General features: G+C 49.5%; 1 protein-coding gene across 2 annotated transcripts in view; it reads left to right on the top strand.

The window, feature by feature from the left end:
• LOC141091601 (lymphocyte antigen 6E-like) overlaps positions 1 to 14206 on the top strand; it is a 58632-nt gene that overhangs the window by 7238 nt on the left and 37188 nt on the right. The gene's annotated exons all lie outside the window — the stretch shown is intronic.

Below are 14206 nucleotides of genomic sequence, written 5' to 3'. Positions count from 1 at the left end.
TACGATCCCTCCTAAACAAATCATATCCTTGCAAGTTAGCCGCCCAGTCATAGCTGTCGTCTAACCATGTCTCAGTTATTCCTACTAGGTCGTATTTTTCCCTTCCCCCATGACAGCACCGCAGACATGAGAAGGTATCTGCCCCCAGGAAACAGGAAACCTGTAGCAGAGACATAAGAAGGGGGCGGCACCTCTCTCCCCAGTTTGGTTTCCTGCAGCCGGAATGCTTGGGGCAGAGCCTGTACCTCCGGAGGGATCCCCCTCTGATGTCCGGTCAGGAGGCCGAGGTCCACGGGGAGAGGACGGCAGCGGGGCGCGGTGGCGCGCGCCTGTCAGCCCAGCTCGGTGGGCGCTGTGAGCGGTGTCCTCCTCGTGTGACTCCCCGGCGGCCGCTCCAGTGGGAGGCAGAGCCGGGGGAGGCCTGGCACCGACTGTGTGGCGACGGCTTCCGGGGTTGCACTGGAAGTGACTTCACATGCCGGGGGAGCGGTGTAATGGGCACTTCCGGGCGGGAGCAGTCCCAGAAGCGCGCACCGCTCCTCCATAAAAAGGGAGACGAGGCAAGCGCCAATGGTCCCTGAGAGGCTGCACACGGACTCCAGTGTTATAGAGCCAGACCAGCAGCAGAAGGAAAATGGATCCTAAAGTTGAGAGGAACGCGCAGGATGAAGAGCTACCGGGGTACCTAGGAAAGGGGCCGGGTGAGTGCCTTTGTAAGGCAGCATAATATATTAACAATTGCCCTATATATGTCTTCTGTAGGGAAAGGCCAAATTAAGAATAAATGCCGAAGGGAGACATTGCTGGAGGCAATACCTTCCCTACAGAAGGCAGCGGAATTCCTGGTGGACGCCGCAGTAGATTCCGTCCATGGTGCCGCCCGTGCATGAGCCCTTTCAAATTCAGGCTGCAGAGCACTTTGGTTAAAAAAAACTGGTCGGAAGACTTCCAGTCAAAAGTTAAACTCTGTGCCGTCCCTTGTGAGGGTCAATACTTGTTTGGGAAAGCATTGGATGAAATTTTAGAAAAGGCGTCAGATAAGAAAAAATGGTTTCCACCCCCCTTCCCTAGGCGCCGGTGGACTGAAGCTCTCTCATCCTTTCGTGGGAACAGGGAACAGAGGGAGCCAAGGGCGGCCAGACGATAGGACCACACGGGGCAGACCATGGAGGGGAAGAGAGAAGGGATTCCTCTTTAGTAAAACCACCCCGAGACCCGATACTAAGCAATGACGCCAGGGCGTTCGGAGGAAGGCTTCGGTTCTTTGTCCATCAGTGGGTAGCATTGCACACCTCAAAGTGGGTAACCGACCTGTTAGCCGGGGGCCTACGACTAAGTTTTCTAAGCCTTCCACCCCAAAGACTAAAAGTGACCCGGGTAGCCAAAAAGAATCAGGCTATGCTAGAAAAGGAGATCCAGCTCCTCCTTCAAATAGAGGTACTAATAAAAGTCCCGTCTCATCAAGAAGGGAAAGGGTATTACAGCACTCTGTTCCTCACGCCAAAACCAGATGGGTCACTAAGAACAATATTCAATCTCAAAGCCCTGAACCAATACATCAGAACAGAGAAATTCAAAATGGAGACCTTGGGGTCAGCAGTGAAGCTACTCGACCCAGGTTGCTACATGGCAGTAATAGATCTTACGACGCCTATTACCATGTCCCAATATGGGGAGAACGCCAACAATATCGAAGACGGGTGGTAGAGAGAGCTCAAAATCACACTCATCTACAGTACCAGTACCTACCCTTCAGGGTATCAGTAGCCCCTCATATATTTACAACAATCATCGGGGAAGTAGCGTCCTTTATAAGAAGGGAGAATAACCTGCTAGTACCCTATCTAGACGATTTCCTGGTCATAGCAAACGACAAGCAAAATTGCGAAGATGCAGTTAAAGGTCCTGGAAATATTAACCAGGTTGGGCTGGAGGATCAATCTGAGAAAATCCAAATTAACTCCAGTACAGTCACAAGAATTCCTTGGAATTCAATTGGACTCATTAAAACAGCAGTGCATTCTTCCAGAAAGGAAAAATTGGGGCTATCCAACAAAAAACACAACGGATACAATCCGGTCGAGCCATATCAGTAAGTGAGGCAATGTCGCTCCTGAGCATGATAACAGCAACAATCCCAGCGGTCCGGTGGGCACAAGCCCATATGAGAGAGCTACAGTAGCAGATCCTATCCAAGCAGGAGAAGGGTCCTTCCAATTTAAACCGGGAGATCATTCTCTCCCCTCAAGTGCGGGAGTCACTAAAATGGTGGCTGAGCACCGAAAATTTAACCAGATCAGTGCCCTGGACTACTCAAAACTCAGTAGTATTAACCACGGACGCAAGTCTGAGTGGTTGGGGGGCACACACAGAGAAACGAACCCTAGAGGGCCAGTGGGAACCCGGAATGAGGGATGCATCCTCAAATCTTAAAGAACTGGCGGCTGTAAGGCGAGCCCTTCCCCTGGTAAAGCAAGAAGTACAAGGAAGACATGTCACCATATTATCCGACAACAACACAGTCATAGCATACATAAACAGACAAGGGGGTACAAGGTCGGCAACCCTTATGGCAGAGGCCAGGGAATTATTCGCATGGGCGGAAAACAATCTTCTGTCCTTATCGGGTACACATTTAAAGGGGGCAGACAATTATCTGGCCGATTATTTAAGCCACCATGTACTACACCAGGGAGAATGGTCCCTAAGTCAAAAAATATTTGGAGAAATCTGCACTGCCTGGGGCACACCAGAAGTAGACCTGTTTGCTACCAGGGAAAAATCGGAAAGTGGACAGGTTCTACTCCCTAAATCCAAGAGAGCAACCAGAGGGGGTGGACTCGCTACTACACCGGTGGAAATTTTGTCTGGCCTATGCGTCCCCCCCCCCCCCCCCCCCTTTTTCCATTGACACCAGTATTCTTGAAAAAGATCCGACAAGAGAGAGCTCGAATATTCTTGATTGCACCCTTCTGGCCGAAAAGGGCATGGTTCACATGGCTCAGACGCGGATCCTCCCAGATACCCTAAATCTGCTATACCAGGGCCCAGTAGAACACCCCAGGGTTCACAGGCTGCACCTCACTGCGTGGAACTTGAAAGGGGACTCCTTCTAGCAAAAGGGTTCTCAGTCCCGTTAGTAACCACCCTGCTCGCTAGCAGAAAGGAGGTAACTTCACGCAAATACCAAAAAATTTGGGAAAAATTCTTGCAGTTCATGGGCCAACAATTGACTGGGACAGCCCAGGAAATGCCAATAAAAGAAATCCTAGAGTTCCTCCAGAAAGGACTGGAAAAAGGACTGTCCACAAGCACCTTGAAAGTGCAGGTATCGGCCCTGGGTGCATTGTTTGATCAAAAACTGGCTGATCACCCATGGGTCTATAGATTCATTCGGGCCTCCTTTACATCCAGGCCCTCAAAATTAGCATCTAAGGTAGCTCCCTGGGATCTAAATTTAGTATTTAGGGCACGAACAGCGTCTCCATTGGAACCTATTGCTTCCATCTCAATAAAGGCGCTGACGCTAAAAACAGTACTCCTGGTGGCCCTAACCTCAGCTCGTCGTGTCTGCGAGCTGCAGGCAATGTCTGTAAATCCACCATATACCACCTTTTTGGATGATGGGGTGATCATAAAAACTGATCCAGCCTTCCTACCGAAGAAGCCAGGAAGGTCCCGGACGCTCGTGGCTGTAAAAGGTTCACATGGCCGCTCGGCCATGCGCTAGGATACACTGTATTTTCAACCCTACCCTTGGTACGCATGTGTTATGCAGCCTAGCCTGCTAGCGCTTAGGCGTAGGTAGGTCAGAGTTGGCGTCAGGCTTTAGTCCACACCAGTGACTCGGCACGCCTCAGTGCAAGTGCTCCGCACTCCATAGTCAGCGTCTATAGCGGCGCTCGTGGTAGCGACGCCGCGCGCTCAGTGGGCCTAGAGGGACTCTAACCCCGTGTCCTTGAGGTAGAGTTCTGTGGCTGTTTGCTGTGCGCTCTTTGGCCGGGCTCTGTGAGCTAAACAGGCTCCGGCATCCACGTTCAGTGGTTGTGCGGTTCTGTGAATTAACAGAGTCCGCTCCTGCTCACACTGGGTGACGTAACCCACGTGTGACTGTTTTCACGCTGCTCTACTCTTCCGCCATTGTCTAGCAGCAGTGTACCACCTCTGCACAGTGGACCCCGGCTGCAAACGCACCTACTACTACTTTATCATTTGGTGCGTTCCACCAGCCCTAATAAAGGGAGAGCGTTGGGCAGGGAAGAAGAACAAAAAAACTGCTTCTGCTGGTAGCGATTTCCACTGTACAACACTGTGTGCAGTGACAGGTGAGGCTCTATTTTTGTGCATCAGCTCTGTTGGTTGTTAGGCTGCCTTACAAGGCTCCCTGATAGCTGCATTGCTGTTTGCACACTGCTGAGCAAACTGCTTTTTTAAAAGCAAAAGTACTTTTCTTCCTCTCTTCTGCACAGTTACCAAGCGTTCATTTTTCCACACTTTTGTGTGCAGCAGTCCTGCTTATTAGGCTGCCTGCTGCCATACTTGGACTGAGAGCATCATTGTCAGCCTCCTAAAATCTCTAGGGAGATTCCAATTCTCCCCAATACTATATACACCTTGTACCATATAGCTGGTGGTATTTTGGGTACATTTTTCAAAAAAATGAGGAAGTACAGTCATGGCCAAAAGTTTTGAGAATGACACAAATATTATATTTTCACATGATCTGCTGCCCTCTGGTTTTTATGTGTGTTTGTCAGATGTTTTTATCACATACAGAAATATAATTGCAATCATATGAGTAGCAAAAGGTTTTATTGACAGTTAGAATGAGTTAATGCAGCAAGTCAATATTTGCAGTGTTGACCCTTCTTCTTCAGGACCTCAGCAATTCTCCCTGGCATGCTCTCAATCAACTTCTGGATCAAATCCTGACTGATAGCAGTCCATTCTTGCAAAATCAATGCTTTAATTTTGTCTGAATTTGAAGGCTTTTGTTTGTCCACCCGTCTCTTGATGATTGACCACAAGTTCTCAATGGGATTAAGATCTGGGGAGTTTCCAGGCCATGGTCCCAAAATCTGTTTTGTTCCCTGAGCCATTTAGTTATCACCTTTGCTTTATGGCAAGGTGCTCCATCATGTTGAAAAAGGCATTGTTGATCGCCAAACTGCTCTTGGACGGTTGGGAGAAGTTGCTCTTGGAGGACATTCTGGTACCATTCTTTATTCATGGCTGTGTTTTTAGGCAAGACTGAGAGAGAGCCCATGCCCTTGGCTGAGAAGCCACCCCACACATGAATGGTTTCAGGATGCTTGACAGTTGGCATGAGACAAGACTGGTGGTAGCGCTCACCTGGTCTTCTCCGAATAAGCCGTTTTCCAGATGTCCCAAACAATCGAAAAGGGGATTCATCAGAGAAAATGACTTTACCCCAGTCCTCAGCAGTCCACTCCCTGTACCTCTTGCAGAATATCAGTCTGTCCATGATGTTTTTCCTGGAGAGAAGTGGCTTCTTTGCTGCCCTCCTTGAGACCAGGCCTTGCTCCAAGAGTCTCCGCCTCACAGTGCGTGCAGATGCACTCACACCTGCCTGCTGCCATTCCTGAGCAAGCTCTGCACTGCTGGTAGCCTGATCCCGCAGCTGAAACACTTTTAAGAGACAGTCCTGGCGCTTGCTGGTCTTTCTTGAGCGCCCTGGAGCCTTTTTGGCAACAAGGGAACCTCTCTCCTTGAAGTTCTTGATGATGCGATAGATTGTTGACTGAGGTGCAATCTTTCTAGCTGCGATACTCTTCCCTGTTAGGCCATTTTTGTGCAGTGCAATGATGACTGCACGTGTTTCTTTAGAGATAACCATGGTTAACTGAAGAGAAACAATGCTGCCAAGCACCAGCCTCCTTTTAAAGTGTCCAGTGGTGTCATTCTTACTTAATCATGACAGATTGATCTCCAGCCCTGTCCTCATCAACACCCACACCTGTGTTAATGGAGCAATCACTGAAAGGATGTTAGCTGGTCTTTTTAAGGCAGGGCTGCAATGATGTTGAAATGTGTTTTGGGGGATAAAGTTCATTTTCTAGGCAAATATTGACTTTGCAAGTAATTGCTGTTAAGCTGATCACTCTTTATAACATTCTGGAGTATATGCAAATTGCCATTAGAAAAAATGAAGCAGTAGACTTTGTAAAAATTTATATTTGTGTCATTCTCAACTTTTGACCATGACTGTATGGTGGAAGTGGGCAGGGGTTGCCAGCTGGTACTGGTGGGGGTGCATCTGCTGGTAGTGGCAAAAGCACAATAGCACCTCAGGCAGGAGGTGTTGAGCCTGCGTCATTGTCTGGCTCCACAAGGCCTCGAAGGCTCCCTTTTCTGGGAGTAGGTAAACTGCTTTTAAAGCCGGAGCTTCAGGAACAAGTTTTGGCTTACATTGCTGACTCAGCCTCCAGCTCTATCGCCTCCTCTTCTGAAGTTTCAAAAAATAAAAGCACTGAGTCGTCAGTGGAGTCTCCTGGTCAGGAACACCTTTCCTTGTGTCCTTCACCCCTACCAAAAGTGAAGGATGTGGCAGGCCACACTACAGATTACTCCATGGAGCTCTTTTCACATACCATGCCTGGGTTATCAAGTCAAATCGTGAATTCCCCAATCCACGATGAATCTGACATGGAGTGCACTGATGCACAGCCACTACTAGATTTTTCTGCTGGTACATTCACTCAGAGCACGACATTGTCCTCGCAGTGTACGGAGCCAGAATCTGACCCTGATGAAATTCAGGTGCCCCTTCCCGCATACTATACCACCTTACATGGTGACACAGAGGAAGGTGCACATGAAATTGAAGAGGAGGTGATGGATGACCCAGATTGGCATCCATTGGAGGAAGAGGGTGCTGCTGCCAATAGCTCAGAAGAGGAGGAGGAGGAGGATCCGCAGCAGACATCGACATCGCAACAGCGGTTATCTGGCAGGCCCGGAGCAGTCCAAAAACGGGTTACAAAAACCAAGAGTTGCAAGACAGCTTGGCCAGACGGTCAAATTAGCACAGCGTGCAAGGCCTCAAAATGTCTTCCATACTAGGAAGAGTGCAGTGTGGCACTTTTTTGAACAAAATCCTAATGATCAGGCAAAGGTAATCTGTAAGAAGTGTGCAAAGACCTTTAGTCGAGGGAAAAAACTGAGAAATTTGAATACCAGTTGCATGCTTAGACATTTAACCACCATGCAATTGCAAGCGTGGACGGACTACCAAACCTCACGTACCACATGTGCACCTGCTCCGAATGAAGGTAGTCAGCAACGCTACATCACTTCCCCCACTGTAAGCCCACTGGTTAGCACACCACAAGCTGAAAATGTTGAGGTGTCGTCGCTAGAGTTGAGCGACTTTTGGTTTTTTAGGGTCGAGTTTCGTTAAGTGAAACCCAACTTTTCCAAAAGTCGGGTCGAGCAAGATCGGCCGATTATAGGGAAAAGTCGGGGTCGTCCCGAAACACGAAACCCAATGTAAGTCAATGGGGAATAAGTCAGCAGTGAGAGGAGGACAGGAAACACACCTACAGTGCCCATTTGAATGCCAAAAGCATCAATTCTTCTTACTTAAGCTTGTCAACCTTAATTGACTTCATAATACAAGTTACGCACTGAAAAATGGGGGTTATTTGGCTAAAGTTGTGGGGGGGGGGGGAGGGCTGGCTCCAGGTTTTCATGTGCCCTGGGCGAAAGAGCGCCCCTTTAACACATAGCACAACTCATGATGCTCCGATACGGCAGAGAAATAGCGGTATAGTACAATGAAAAATACTTCACTTTTTACATCTCATGACGAGGCCCATCTATTTCTCCATACAGAATCATTGGTCCCATATAATGTTTGAAACAGTATATGATGAGCTCCACATAATGCTACAGTATATGTTGGTCCCCATGGATGAAGCTCCACTGTCTTATGGGCCCAAATAATGCTCCAAACATAATGGGCCCCATTTCTAATGCTCTAGTGTATAATGGGCCCTGTAAATGCTGCTCCAGTGTCTGATGTCCACCTTTGGAATGTTCTAGTGTATGGTGGGCCCCATCTATCATTCTCCAGAGTATAGTGCTCCCCAAAAATTGCTGTCCCAACATTGAAAACAATCAAATAAGTCTCCTCGCTAGGGAATCCCTGTACTTGTCTGGACTCCTCGTCGTTCCCATCTTCCATCTCACTGCACAGTATTTCAACCTTGCAAGTGCTGTGATCCTGAGCAAGCAGGGGGGGCCCACTCGTTGGCGACGGCACTGGCACAGGGCCCCTGATAGTACGGTGGTGTGTCTGATGGCGGGTGGGCCGAACCTGCACTTTCATCTGCAGCTTCCTCTTTGTCACCGTGTAAGATGGAACTGTATATGGGAAGGGTAACCTGAGTTTCATCAGGGTCAGATTCAGGCCGTGTAGCGTGCGAGGGGAATGTAGTGGTCTGGGTCAATGTACCAGCAGATTCATCGAGCAGTGGCTGGGCATCAGTGCACTTGTGTCGCCCCCCAGGAGTACGGTCGCCACAGTGGCATTACCTTCCTCCTAGGGAGTGTGATGTCATGCTTGGGAGCAACGAAGGATCTCTCTAGCAGGTTAACTGATTGGGCGGCGTTATTCCCATGAGTCATGACCCTCCAAACAGCCTTCATGAAGGCAAAGTGTTTGTTTTACGTGGGCAGTATGGTTGCAAAGCTGAACCTTAAAGGAATGTCCAGAAGGGCACCACCAGGAGTGGAGCCTACGGTTTAATTCGACTCCACCTGGGAAACCTCAACCATGCCAGCTACAGAACAGATGCACACATTGCAAGCTTAATTCCGTTAACGAACGAGACTCCGTCATGCCCCGCGGTCCGAGTCCGGCTTACTAGAGGGACACGTGAGGCTCTGGCACATGAGATTGGCCAATAACTGGTGTGTCATGCCCTTACATGTCCGTGGCTGCATGTGCGCTACACTGAAAAGGCCAGCGTTTGTCGCTTACAGGTGCAGATAACCCGCTGAACAACGTTAGTGATGGGGATCTGTGATTACAATTATTACCCGCGAACGATGATTTCCCAGTAAGTGCAGGTCAACCGCAGTTACGGAATTAGGCCTAACCGTCATTCCTGAAAAATGAAAAACTTACGTGTGCAAACCACAGGTGCTGTAGCTTGCTTAACAGCTCGCCAGCCGTTCTCAGGCCCAGTATGGATTACACGTGATTGCACAAAGGTGAGAAAGGGTACCGTATCCCCGGATAACATGTATGGATAGCATAGTGTACACATTCAAAATATATGTCTCAGGAGGCAGGCTCAGACGGTGTCAGGCACAGTATGGATTTGACGGCCCAGACTACATAGCGGAGGAGCAGGGAGAGGTAAAGATTGCAAATGCTGGGGCCCTGCCCAAGCAAGGGGGGCCTACTCGTGGGCGTCGGTACTGGCACTGGGCCCCTCATAGTACGGCGGTGTGTCTGACGGCGGGTGTGCACCACCACCGTCAGCGACACTTGATTGCACTATGAGGGACCCTGTGCCAGTGCCCGCGCCCAAGAGTCGGCCTACCCACCTGTCCAGGGCAACGGCACTCGCACGGTGTCGTGCGCTAGGTGGTGACCCCGGCCATGGGGGGGGGGGGGGGGGGGGAGGCAGCACAGTTAGGGAGTTTTAGAAAGTGGCAAATGTTGATGTTGGACATTCAGCTGATGCAAAAGGCGAAATAGGTCAAGTCCCAGGAAGAGGTGTACCAAAGCAAGCCATTTTTCTGTCACCCTATGTGTCATCAGGGGAAGGTGGGACAAAATCCTTGGAAACCCATGCATGGTTCATTTTAATGAAGGTTAGATCATCCACATTTTGGGTTGACAGATGGGTCCTTTTTTCTGTCAGGATTGATCCAGCTGCACTGAAGACTCTTTCCGATAGCACACTTGCAGCTGGGCAAGCGAGCTCCTGTAAGGCATATTGTGCCAATTCAGGCCAGGTGTCCAGTTTAGCGGCCCAATAGTCAAAGGGGAATGACCTGTGTGGAAGAACATCGATATGGGAGGAAAAGTAGTTTGTAACCATAGTTGACAACTGCTGACTCCTGTCACTTTCCATCAATGCAGTATTACCAGTTGTGTGAGCGGTACTTGAAAAATCAGTCCACAACATTGTCATGAAACCACTGTCTCCAACGCCACTTCTGCTGTGTGCACCACGAACACCTCTGCCAAGCTGCCCCCGGCCCGTACGGCTCGTGTGAGAACCATTACCGCTGCTGTGTGCTGGGAATGCCTTAAGCAACCGATTTACCAGAGTTGCTTGTTTATTAGCCAATAGTAGGTCAAGGTTCTCCTGTGGCATGATGTTTTGTAATTTGCCTTTATAGCGTGGATCCAGGATGCTGGCCAACCAGTAGTCGTCATCGTTCATCATTTTGGCAATGCGGGGGTCCCTTTTTAGGATCTGCAAGGCATAATCTGACATGTGGGCCAATGTTCCCGGTGTCAATGATGCACTGCGAGTGCTGGTTGGAGGAGCACTTTCTGGCAAATCCACATCCCTCCAGTCACGCACAAACCCTGTACCAGACCTTGCCACGCCAACATTTTCACTTGCCCCACGAGATGCATCCTCCTCCCCTAAGTAATCATCCCCATCATCATCCTCCTCCTCTTCTTCCTCCACCTCGTCCAGGAGAGGTCCCTGAGCAGACAATGGCTGAATGTCATCAAGGATTCCCTCCTCCTCTTCCTCCTCATCAACATTGGCTGCAGACGCCTGCTCCTTAAGGTGCGTCAAAGTTTGCATGAGCAGACGCATAAGTGGGATGCTCATGCTTAGGATGGCGTCGTCTGCGCTTACCAGCCGTGTGCATTCCTCAAAACACTGAAGGACTTTACAGAGGTCTTTCAGCTTCAACCACTGCACACCTGTCAACTCCATGTCTGCTCTCAAAGTGCCTGGCCGTGTATCCTCCCACAAATGCATTATGGCCTGCCTCTGCTCGCACAGCCGCTCAACCATGTGCAGGGTGGAGTTCCACCTTGTTGCAATGTCGATAATGAGGCGGTGGTTGGGAAGGTGGAGCAATCGCTGCAGCTTCTGCATACGAACGGAGTGTACAGGCGACCGGCGGATGTGCGCGCACAGTCTTCGCACCTTCTGGAGCAGGGCTGTTAACTCCGGATAATTTTTGAGGAAGCACTGCACCACCAGGTTCAAGGTGTGAGCCAAGCAAGGTATGTGGCTGAGTTTTGAAAAGGCTATGGCTGCCACAAAATTACGGCCGTTATCACTAACTACCTTGCCTGCCTCAAGATGTACACTGCCCAGCCATGACTCAGTTTGTCGCTTCAAGTATTCGGCCAGCACCTCGGCGGTGTGTCTGTCGCCCAAACACATCATCTGCAACACAGCCTGCTGACGCTTTCCACTAGCTGCTCGATAGGGGGACACCTCGTGTGCAACAGTGGCAGCTGCAGATGGAGTGCTCGTACGACTGCGCTCTGTGGACGAGCTTTCGCTTCTGGAGGAGGAGGAGGAGGGTCGAATGCCTACAGCCAACTGTTTCCTATACCGTGGGCTAGGCAGCACTGTCCCACCACCGCTGTCCCCTGTGGACCCTGCATCCACCACATTAACCCAGTGCGCAGAGATGGACACGTAACGGCCCTGGCCATGCCGACTGGACCATGCATCAGTTGTGAGGTGCACCTTTCCGCTCACTGACTGCTTGAGTGCATGGACAATGCGGTCTTTCACATGATGGTGGAGGGCTGGGATGGCTTTGCGAGAGAAGTGGTGACTGGGTAGGTCATAGCGTGGTATTGCATAGGCCATGAGTTCGCGGAAAGCTGCGCTTTCCACCAACCGATAGGGCATCTCAAACGAGATTAGTTTGGCAATGTGGGCGTTCAAACCCAGTGTACGCGGATGAGAGACTGAGTACTTTCTTGACCTACTCATAGTGTCTGGGAGGGTGAGCTGGACTTGAGAGCTGCATATGGTGGAAGTAGCGGTGGACAGGGCAGACTGAGAGAGGGTTGATGATGGTGATGGAGTTGGTGTTCTTTCTGATGGCCTAGATTCAGTATTTCGTTGATATAACAGTGGGATTCCCTGACTGCTGTGGCCTTGCAATGACACCTCAACATTTGCTGCTGTGCTGACCGGTGGGCTTACAGTGGGGGAAACAATGTAGCATTGCTGACTACCTTCTTTGTGATCAGTTGCACATGTGCTACTTGAGGTTTGGTGTTGTGTCCACGCTTGCAAGTGAATGGTGGTTAAATGTCTAAGCATGCAACTGGTATTCAAATTTTTCAGATTTTTCCCTCGGCTAAAGGTCTTTGCGCACTTCTTACAGATAACCTTGGCCTGATCATGAGGATTTTGTTCAAAAAAGTGCCACACTGCACTCTTCCTACTTTGGCAGACATTTTGCGGCCTAGCACGCTGTGATATTTTGACCCTCTGGACAAGCTGTCCAGCAACTCTTTTGATTTTTGGAACCTGTCTTTGGAGTGCTCCGTGCCTGCCAGATAACAGCTGTTGCGATGTCGATGTCTCCTGTGGATGCTCCTCATCTGAGCTATTGGAAGCAGCACCCTCTTCCCCCAATGGATACCAATCTGGGTCAACAACTGGGTCATCCATCACCTCCTCTTCAATGTCATGTGCACCTTCCTCTGTGTCTCCGTGTATGGTGGTATAGTGTGCGGGAAGGGGCACCTGAGTCTCATCAGGGTCAGAATCTGGCTCTGTACACTGCGAGGACAATGTAGTGCTCTGAGTGAATGTACCAGCAGAATCATCCATCAGCGGCTGTGCATCAGTGCACTCCATGTCAGATTCATCTTGGCCTGGGTAATTCACCATTTCACTTGATAATCCAGGCATGGTATGTGAAAACAGCTCCATGGAGTAATCAGTAGTATGGCCTGTGTCATCCTTCAATCTTGGTTGGGGTGAAGGACACAAGGAAAGGTGTGGTTCATGAACATGAGCCTCCAATGACGACTCGGTGCTTTTACTTTTTACAACTTCAGAAGAGGAGGCAATCGAGCTGGAGGCTGAGTCAGCAATGTAAGCCAAAACTTTTTCCTGCAGCTCTGGCTTTAAAAGCGGTTTGCCAACTCCTAGAAAACTAAGCCTTTGAGGCCTTGTGGAGCCAGACGATGACGCAGGCTCAACACCTCCTGCATTCGGTCCTATTTTGCTTTTGCCACTACCATCAGATCCAACACCATCATTACCAGCTGTCAACCCCCGTCCAATTCCACGGCCTCTTCCACCAGCCTTCCTCATTTTTGGTAGAAATGTAGACAAAATCCAACAAACTATATAGTAATGTAAAACAAGGTGTCTATAGGACAGGGGAGATTTAGAATTTCTGCAGACACTTGTGGACACTGGGCACTTATGGATTGTGTGAGGCCCACTGAATATCAGAGCGCTATGTCACAGGCTCGATGGCACAGCTGTGACCAAAGTGACTACAGGATAAGGGAGATTTTGAATTTCTGCACACACTTGTGGACACTGGACACTTATGGATTGTGTGAGGCCCACTGAATATCAGAGCGCTATGTCACAGGCAGAAATTGGCTAGTGTATCACAAACTACAAGGTGTATATACAGTAGAATTGGGCAGAATAGGAATTTCCCTAGAGTGTAGGTCTGTAAGAACAGAACAAGTCCTCCACTTATCCTTCCACAGTGACACACAGATAGCTTCACTGTGGCCGTGATAACAGCCGTTACACGGTACTGAGAGGAGCGTGCACGTACACGGCTGTCCGGTGTACGTAAAATTGTCAAGCTCTGTGTTTTTTAAGTATACGGACTGACACACGCTGTCTCTCTATAGTTTTGAATGTGATCAAACAGCAAATATATTTAACTGTTTGAAAGCTAGACAAAACTAGAAGGTGCAGGTCTGTAAGAACGGAACATGTCCTCGACTTATTCTCACAGAGTGACTCACTGATAGCTTCACTGTGGCTGTGATAACAGCCGTTACACGGAGGAGTGTGCACCGCTGTATGGTGTGAAAAAATGCACGCTCAGTACCTCAGCAGGACAAAAAAAAAAAATTGGGATTGCTTTTAAAAAAGCAGTTTGCAGAGCAGTGGGTAAACGGCAATGCAGCCGTCAGGAAGCCTTAGAAGGCAGCCTAACAACCAACACCGCTGATCCACCAAAATATAGC

This window comes from Dendrobates tinctorius, unplaced genomic scaffold, assembly GCF_039654945.1.
Source record: "Dendrobates tinctorius isolate UK_male_01 unplaced genomic scaffold, ASM3965494v1 ptg000055l, whole genome shotgun sequence".
NCBI lineage: Eukaryota > Metazoa > Chordata > Amphibia > Anura > Dendrobatidae > Dendrobates > Dendrobates tinctorius.
Note: the sequence above shows the minus strand (reverse complement) of the source record. Positions and strands in the feature narration are given on the sequence as shown.